General features: G+C 55.9%; 1 long non-coding RNA gene across 1 annotated transcript; it reads left to right on the top strand.

Annotated features, from left to right (window-relative positions):
- Window positions 1-3,212: 3,212 nt before the first annotated feature.
- Window positions 3,213-5,540, top strand: LOC116184480 (uncharacterized). The gene is made up of 2 exons (XR_004149239.2): window positions 3,213-3,532; window positions 5,269-5,540. It is a non-coding gene; the product is annotated as an uncharacterized LOC116184480 (long non-coding RNA).
- Window positions 5,541-8,777: the final 3,237 nt, after the last annotated feature.

The following is an 8,777-nucleotide window of genomic DNA, read 5'->3' as shown; positions in this document are numbered from 1 at the left end:
GAAAGGGGGATGTGGAAACAGCCCCAAAATAGCCTCTGCTCCTCAGCACTGTCGCTGTTCTGCCGACAGCCCCTGCCCGTGGCTCCTGCCCGGTTCTCTGTGAGCCCCCCCTGCACAAAAGGGGTTTTGGGGGGTGCTGCGTTGCACCTTTCCCCTTTTCCTTCGTCCACTCCAGCCTTGGCTGGGGGGAAAACGCAGATTTTTGGAAGACTCTGTGGGTGCTCCTGGGAGAAGGGAGGGCACCCAAAGGTCCTCTCACCTGCACCCCCTTCCAAATTACAGCCTCCAACTCCTTTTAGGACGGGGGCCCGCCCCGACCCCTCCCGGGGCCGCTCGCAGCCGCGGTGGGCGCTGCCCGTGATTTCTCCCTCCGTGGGTCCCCATCACCCACCTGGGCCGCGGCTTCTCCTCCGTGGGCAGAGCGGGGCCGGGCCCGGAGCCGGAGCCGGGGCTCTCCTGCAAGAAAAGGCCCAGAGGGGTCGGTTAAAGAGGCGGCAGCCCCCGAGCTGCCCACGCGGCCCCCGTGGCCGTGGGGCAGCTCTGCGGGGTCCCGGCGGGGCCAGCTTTAACCATTCTCCACCGCCACTGAAATGGGATTTTAGGGACGCAACCTCACGCCTTGCCCCTCTTTTGATTCTCCTCTTTATTAAATTCACGCACATTTTTAAATTCTTAATTTCTATTTCAATCCCCTCCAGAAATTATAATTTTTCTTTAAAAACTTGATAATAGAAGAAACGCGACGAATTTTGCGATTTATCCTGAAAAAAGGCTGCAAAGACAGGGATTTCGCTTTCAAATTTGGATTCACCCTGGGATTATCCCGATGACAGTGCATTTTTATTTCTAATTTTATTTAACATCGCGTTAGAACCAGGCCGATCTGGGAGGATTTAGGGAAGGGCACGAGCGATTTGCAGAAAATGCTCGAGTGTGTTTTGAGTGTCTTGACAAATAAAAACCTGCTCCGTGCTTCGTTGTCTTTCTGGAGGAAAAAAAATTATCCAAACCGCAAGGAAGCAGAAGGAGCCGCCGCCGCAATCGCGGGATCTCCCTTTGAACGGCAGATTTGAGGATTTCCAGCCTTAAAACTTCCACGCACACCAGTGCATATATAAAAACTTAATTTCCGGGAGCTAAAAACGGAGCCGTGCTGGGCACGACCTGACCCGGTGGGTACCATGTGATTTTTTTGCAGACGGGAATCCACGTATACGACCCGAAAAATAACCCAGAATAAGCCCAGGTTGATTTTTACCCGCGCACTCTTAGAGTGCAGCTTCTTCCCCTCGCTGAGGAAAGAATTAAGAACAGACTGCGGGGATGAGGCTTTTTAAGACCAAAACAAATCAGCATCAACAACAACAACAACAACAAAAAAAGACAATAAGAACTAATATATAAGTTAAAATAAAAATTAAAATTAAAATGAAGATTAAAGATTCATTGGCAGGGGAAAAAAAAATAAAAATTAAAAAAAAAAAAAAAAACCAAAAAAAACCCCAAGAAAACCCAAGAAAACCCAAAACCATGCAGGATTTTCCATCAGGATTGGAACACTCGGGCCCGCTGCAACCGAGAGGCGCCTTTCGGCCGGGGCATCACATTTGGTTTCAATAACTCCTAAAAAAACCCCTAAACCCATTTAATGTGAGTGCCCTGCGCGGCCTGATGGAGGGGAGGCCACGCCACGGGAGGAATTCTCGGGGTTTAGGGGTTTAGGGGTGTTCACGGAGCGGCTCCCGCCTCGCTGGGGTGGGGCAGAAATTTCGGGAATGGTGCGCGGGTGGGGAGGGATCGCTGCCCCTCGGGAGCTCTGCCGCGGGAGGATGCGCGGAGCCTTTGCCCTGGGTCTAGTTCCACGCTCCTTTCGTTCGCTGGCGTTCGCTTATGCCAAATTTGGGGCCCGGCTCTGCGCATCCCACCCCTCCCAAAATCCTGCCAGTGATGGGGGGACTCGGGCCCTCCTGTCCCCGCTCACACGGGTGTCCGTGTCCCACGCCGGCCCGACCCCCGGAGCACCCCCGGAGCACCCCCGGGCTTGCAGGAGCGAGGATTTGGGGGTGCCTCCGCCTCCCCCCCACGGGAGGCTCCGCGAGCATCCCCTGGAGCAGGGCGCAAAGCGCCGTGGGCTGGCGGGGAGGACACGCGTGGAGCGGGGACGGGAGCCGGGAATGGCCAGGCCGCTGCCATCTCCTGCCCGGGGCACAGTGGGGGGCTGCAGGGAGACCCCCGCACCCTAAAATCGGATTCTGGAGCCGGCACAAGGTGAAGGAAGTGAATCCCTCCCCCAAAGTGGCTCTGGGTCACCCGCGGGCCCAGGGAAGAGCACGGGGGCGTGGGGTGGACGCGCTGGGCCGTGCCCGAAGTTTCTTAGCTCGGCTGCTGGAATGCCGCGGGACGGGAGGAAAGGAAAAAGGGAAAAGGGAAAAGGGAAAAGGGAAAAGGGAAAAGGGAAAAGGGAAAAGGAAAAAGGGAAAAGGAAAAAGGAAAAAGGGAAAAGGGAAAAGGGAAAAGGGAAAAGGGAAAAGGGAAAAGGGAAAAGGGAAAAGGAAAAAGGGAAAAGGGAAAAGGGAAAAGGGAAAAGGGAAAAGGGAAAAGGGAAAAGGAAAAAGGGAAAAGGGAAAAGGGAAAAGGAAAAAGGAAAAAGGAAAAAGGGAAAAGGAAAAAGGAAAAAGGGAAAAGGAAAAAGGAAAAAGGGAAAAGGGAAAAGGGAAAAGGAAAATGGAAAAAGGAAAAAGGAAAAAGGGAAAATGGAAAAGGGAAGGAAGTTCCCCCTGCCCCCGGGGCTCTGGGAGAAACTCCGACCCGCACCCCCGGCCCCAGGCAGGAGCCGGCCCCGCTCCGGGAGCATCTTTCCCCGGCCCCGCAGCGCTGCGGCCCCCAGCCCATAATAAAGAAGCTTTGAGAGTCCTCTCCCCCCTCCACCCCCGTCCCCCCCTCACTTTTTTTTTTTTTATTATGGTTTTCTCACCGAGTCCAATAAATCGCGCGGCTCGTCTGGCCTCAGACGTGTTCAGCAACCCAAGCCCCGCCGCTTTTGTTCCGCCAAGTCTCACATTGTTTGTCCGGCTGCGCGGGGCGCGGGAGCTGCGGGGGCTCCGCGGGGGCTCCGCGCCCCGGCCCGGCCGCCAGCGCGGGGCGGGGGTGGGCGGGCGATGCTCGGCACCCCGGGGCTCGCTTCTTTCGCCGGGGTTACCCCGGCTTCTTCACCCACCTGGGGGCGGCCGGGTTTGCGCCCGGCGGCCGGTGGGTCCCGCCTGCGCTGGCCTCCCTCGCTGCTCGCCAGCCCGGACCGCTGCCCTGCCTTCGCTGCCCTGCATGCCAGCCTGGCACGGCTCTGTGCCCTCGCTCCCCTGCCCTCTCTGCCCTGCCCTGCCCTGCTCTCACCTGCCCGGCTCGCCCCGGCCCCGCCGCCCGCGGCTCTCGGCGGTGGCCCCGAGCCCGGAGCCGCCGGAGGAGCGGGGGCCGTGCCCGGCGTAAGGATATATAGGAGCGGCCGCGGAGCCTCCACGTAGCCGATACGTAAAGTGTACGTGGGAGAGTTAAAAAAAGTTGGGATGCAAATGCGGGGCCAGCTCCATGGGCGGGGGGGCTGCCGGGGCGCTCCGGGGCTCGGGGGGAGCTGCGAGCCGCGCTATTGCCAAGCTTCCTTAACCTCTGGAGCGCTCGAAATCGATCAGCAAAGCGCGGCGAGCCTGGCAATTAGGAGCTCATTACCATATATGCAAATATGGCAACCTCTCTCTCCGCAGCCACGGAGGCGCGGGGAGAGAGAACCGCAGCAGCCTTTGGGGGTGGGAACCGGGGTGAGGCGTGCGGGGGAACGGGAGCAACGGGGGAAAACCGGGTTATTTGAGGGTATTAGGGTGGTTTGGAGGGAAAGCGGCCGAGCCGCGGGGGCACGAAGCGCTCGGGGGCGCAGACACGTGCGGCTGGGGCCCGTGCGCCTGCTCCGAATGTGCTCCTTAATTGCAATAAATTTTTTCTCCCTTTTTGCCATAAACGGCTCGGCCCGAGGGGAGGGAGGGGTTCCTCCGCCCGCCCAGGACCCGCTCCCAAAAATTCCCGCATCCCGGGAATTGGGGCACCCGCGGAGGGGCCGCTGCCGGGCTGGGACCGCTCCAGCCCCGGCCCCAGGGAGTGTTTCAGAGGCAAATGCGGACTCCTTGCATTTTATTCATGTCAAACCTCCCACCACAAAGCGGACATCCCCGGCACACGCGCTCGATCCCGAGTTTCCTTGTTACCTGCGATGTGATAAGCATGGCAGGGCTTTTTTTTTTTTGTTTAATAAACGCAGATTAGGGGCAAAGTGTCCCTGGCATTTCCCGAGTGTTGATTACAGCTGGGGGGTCGCGGCAGGAGCAGCGCAAGGAGCGGATTTTGCCGCTCGCGGCGGGCAGCGGAGCGTTTTCGCCGGTGGCATCCCCCAAAGTTTCTCCCTCGCTTTGGAAATCGACTTTGTTTCCCTCCTTCCACGAACTGTCATCACGGCGTATTAAAAAATAACGCCCGTTCCACGTTGGGCTCCGATTTGCTTCCCTGCTGAGCATTATTTTATTTTTCCCCCTAATAAATAACATTTTCTCCGCTTTTGCCCGCCGTTCAAACTCCGAAATAACGAGAATGAACTCAAAATCAGGAATCAGTTCCCTGTTTTGTGGTTTAGTTTAAGGGATAAAAATACTGATAAGTGAAGAAAACCTCCGCGAGGGATGGGGCGGTGGGGGTGGCAGCAGCCCGGCCCCGGGGCACGGCAGCGTCCCGAGCGCCGGAGCCGGCTTGGAAACGGAATTGCGGGTGTCTCCTCCCTTCTTTCTTTCTAGTTTTGAAGATTGATTTTATTTATTTATTTTTTTAATATTTGGGAAAATCCTTTTTCTGCAGTTTCCTTTCCACCTCGGCTGGTCAACCGCTTTTCCCAGCCCCGTCCGGGTCGCTGCTCTCTGCATTCCTCTACCCCGTTCCTCTTTAATTCCCGACTCAACAGGATTTTTAAATTGTTTTTTAAATTATTACCATGAATATTCTATCTGAAAAATCCATTTGTTTACTGTGAATGCCCACAACCGATGGAGATCCTGCGCGGCCGCGGGCAGAGGAGCCGCGTGTTACTCCGACCATTTCTGTCCGTCCCGGTTTTATTATTATTATTATTATTATTTATTATTATTATTATTATTATTATTATTATTATTATTATTATTATTATTATTATTATTATTATTATTATTATTATATTTTATTAATTATTATGGATTTCAGCCGACGTTCCTGCAAAGCTCCCTTGAGTTTGGAAACGTGGACAACGCTGGATGGAAAGGGAATTGAAACATTTGGAATTCCCTTTCTGTTCGCCCTCTCTTGGCAAATTCGCAGCTCCTGACGCCCAGCGAGAGGAACCGTTTTCCCTGCAGAAATCCTCACTACCGACCCGAGACTCTCTGGCATCACCTCCCCATCCTCCAGCGAGGACGGCGGCTTCGCCCACCAGATTATGTTTAAAAAAATAAAAATAAAAAAAAAAAAAGGTAAAAGTGGATTATTATTTTTCTCCTCCTTATCCCAAAGTAGCAATGAAAGAAAGTGGGAACCTTTGCCTTCCTTCCGCTGGGACGCGCGGTCATTTTTTGGGTCTCAAAGCGCCTCTTTATTTTCCCTGATAGTGAACTTTAAAGAGGAGGGGTTGGAGCAAAGCGGTAGAGAAATGGATCCCTTTTTTTTCGGAATTCTCCTTGCATTGCTGGCTCCACCAGTGGAAGGCAGGCAGCCTCCCGCTCAGGAGCTTTGTGCCCATCTCATCTCACGTTTATTTTCCCAGTGCCAGCCGCTGCCACAGGGCACGGAAAGGAGCGGTAGTGCCGCAGAACGGGCGCTTTAAACTTATTTTTTGAAGAGAGTTTTTGCTGGAAGGCAAATCCCGGGCTGCGGCGGCGGGGGCGGCCACTCTCCGACGATCCAGGGGGATTTTCCCCTCGGGAAGTGGCGATTTTGGGGGTCCCGGCGGAGGGAGGCACCCCCGGCCCCGCGCAGCGCAGGAGCCGCCGCCCCTCGCCCCGCGCGGAGCCGCACCCATTAAAAATGTAAAAAACCCTCCAGGAAACCCAAACAAAGGCGCGATTCCCCCCCAGGAGGGCCGGGTTTGCAGCGTGCGGGGCAGAGGCGAGGACAGCTCTCACCCGGTTTGTCCGGGGGATCTTTGCGGGCACCGCCGTGCCCCGGGCGCGGCTCCGTGCCCAGCCCCAACCCCTGCCCCAGCCCAAGACGTGCCAGGATGAGACTCAGGCAGAGGCCCCGCACAGCAGAGCGGGAGTCGGGGCGCAAATTCAGCAGCAGCACCCCCAAAAGCGGCCAGAAAGCTGCGCCTAAAGCTGGGCGTGCCCTAGCTAGGTGTGCCCTCCTGGTGCGTGCCCTACCTGTGGGCACCTCCGCGTGTCCCGGCGTGGCACACGGGAGGGGCAGGAGCCCGGTGGGGTTTTTGCACCCAGCTGCACACAGGCACCAGCTCCATCCCCCCCTGCGCCAAGGGAAGCTGCAGGGAGATGTTCTCCATGCCCCTGGGCAAAATGCCCTCTGCAAATGCCCTTCTCCTCGTGGGCAGGAGCAGAGGGTGCTCCCTGTCCTCAGGGGGGGTGCTGGGCACTGGGGAGCACCCCCCGAGGTGTGGGGTGCAGGGCCCCAGAGGGGAGCAGCTGCAGCTTCCCCGCTGGGGATTTTTAAGGAAATTCCCTTTTTTTTTTTGCCTGCCAGCTCGGAGGTGTGGGAGATGCACGAGCTCCGTGAGAAATGCCACGTTTGGGTCAAAGAGGATTTTTGGCTTTTGAAGAATTTGCACCGAGACGTCCCCACGGATGGGTGGCTTTAGACAAGCCGTGGGTTATTTTCTGTAAGCCATGCCCACACAACAGGCCCTAAACGTGGGTGTGGCCGCTGCCCTGGCACTCCCAAATACAGGATTTTGTTTGGGATCCTCCCAGCAGCGCCAGTCACCCCAAAATCTGGGGTACAGCTACCTGAGCAGATGAGTGGCTGGCAGGTTTGGGGCAAGGGGAAAGGCTCTGGAGCTGGGTGGTCTCTAAATAAATGTCTTTGTCTTGGTGCCAAGCTCCACTCCACGATGGCATTTTCCTGCCTTCGCTGGGCACTTCTGCTGCTGCCTGGTGCCACCGCCTCAGCGTCCTCCAGACAAAGAAAATGCCAACAAAAGCTGCGTGTGGAAGCTAGTGGGTGCAGGCTGAAGGACAGCGGCAGAGAAGCTCCAAAGGCATCCCCGGGCTGTGCCAGCCCTGTCCTGGCAGCTCCTGCCCGTCCTCAGCCTCAGTCCTGGGCTCCTGCAGCAGCCGGGCTGGGCACCCACAGCCTCTGTCCCGGCTGTGGGAGCGCTTTGCTCCATCCTGGACCCCACAGCCAGACAAATTCTCCTTGCCTCAGGGCTGGAAAGCCTCGTGGCTTCCTCCTGGCTCTGCCCAGCAAGTGCTTCCTACCTCAGGTGGAGGGTTTAGTAGCTCAGGGTATTTTAATGGTTCACCCCAAAAGGCTGAACAGCAGCTCGATGCCGTCAAAGGCACCCAGGTAACCCAGCAGCTTCAGGGGGAAAGGGGCTGAAGCCTGAAAACAAGGAAATTCACTTTTATCAGATCATTTTGGCCTCAGATGTGATGTTATCCTCACCTCCAAACCAATGTGAAACAAAACCCTAAACCAGGCAAAAACACCACAAACCCCAAACCTAAACCGAATACCAAAATTCCTTCTTTCTGTACAGGCAGGGAGCTCTGTTCTGTCTTGGTAAAATTGGGTGAAGTGTCTCCCCAGCACCTACCCCGGCTCAGCTGCCTGGCGTCCTCCTTCCAGCAGGTGCCTTTTCTTCTGCCTCAAAGGGCTTCGATCTGGACAGCTCTTTTGGAGAACGGCTGCTCTAAGGGATGCCTGGCACGAACACGGCCTGATTACAGCCCAGCTCGTTAAAAAAATGTTCCCTAGGTATTGAAGGGGATAACAAGGATATTTAAACATTCCCAGCGTGCACCTTTAAGCGGCAGAAAATAAGGGAAATTGCTATCGTTTAATTCAGCATTGCTCCTTTTGAACTCCCACTGGCTCTGCCTGCAATTGTTCCTTCGCCGGAGCCGGGAGCCGGGGCTGGATCACAGCAGCATCAGGGCTGCAGGTCCAGAGGGCTGGGAGGGCTGAGCACAGCAGGACCAGCTTCCCTACATGGCAAAAGGCTGATGGGGCTGCTCTCCATTTGGGTTTTGAAAGATTTCCCTCAATAGCCCAGAGCAGGGTCTGGGTTTGAGGCCCAGAGCCCCAGTTTGTAATTACTCTCATATTTTGTGTGTGCCAGGGAGAGGGAGGAGCAGCATTTCTTTTTTGTCTGTATCTCTGAGGAAGCTTTTTCCAAAGCGAGAGCAGAAGAAAAAAAAAAAAAAAAATCCACAGCTGGTGTTGGTGGATGAGACACTCAGCCGTGTTCTGGTAGAGGGAAAAAACGCAAAGTCTAATTTTAGATGTTCTGAAATGCTTACAACATGCATCCCTCCAACGGCCTGGCACGGGCACCCGTGGTTATTTCCACGCCAGAAGGAGAGAAGGGGACTGGGATCTGCTGGGCCTTGCCCCAGGTGACCCCCAGGGATCTCCCCTTTCTTCCACATCAATATTTACAGAGAGCAGCTGCTGGGCAGGAGAACGGACAGGGCTCCTCTCATTCGGGGCAATTTCCCCACATTTTGGCTTGGCCGCTCCCGGCCAGAACCCCTCTGGGAATGCCT

The sequence above is a fragment of the Lonchura striata genome, chromosome 33 (genome assembly GCF_046129695.1).
Source record: "Lonchura striata isolate bLonStr1 chromosome 33, bLonStr1.mat, whole genome shotgun sequence".
Taxonomy (NCBI): Eukaryota; Metazoa; Chordata; class Aves; order Passeriformes; family Estrildidae; genus Lonchura; species Lonchura striata.
The sequence above is the reverse complement of the archived record's forward strand: the minus strand, read 5'-3'. Positions and strand labels throughout refer to the sequence as shown.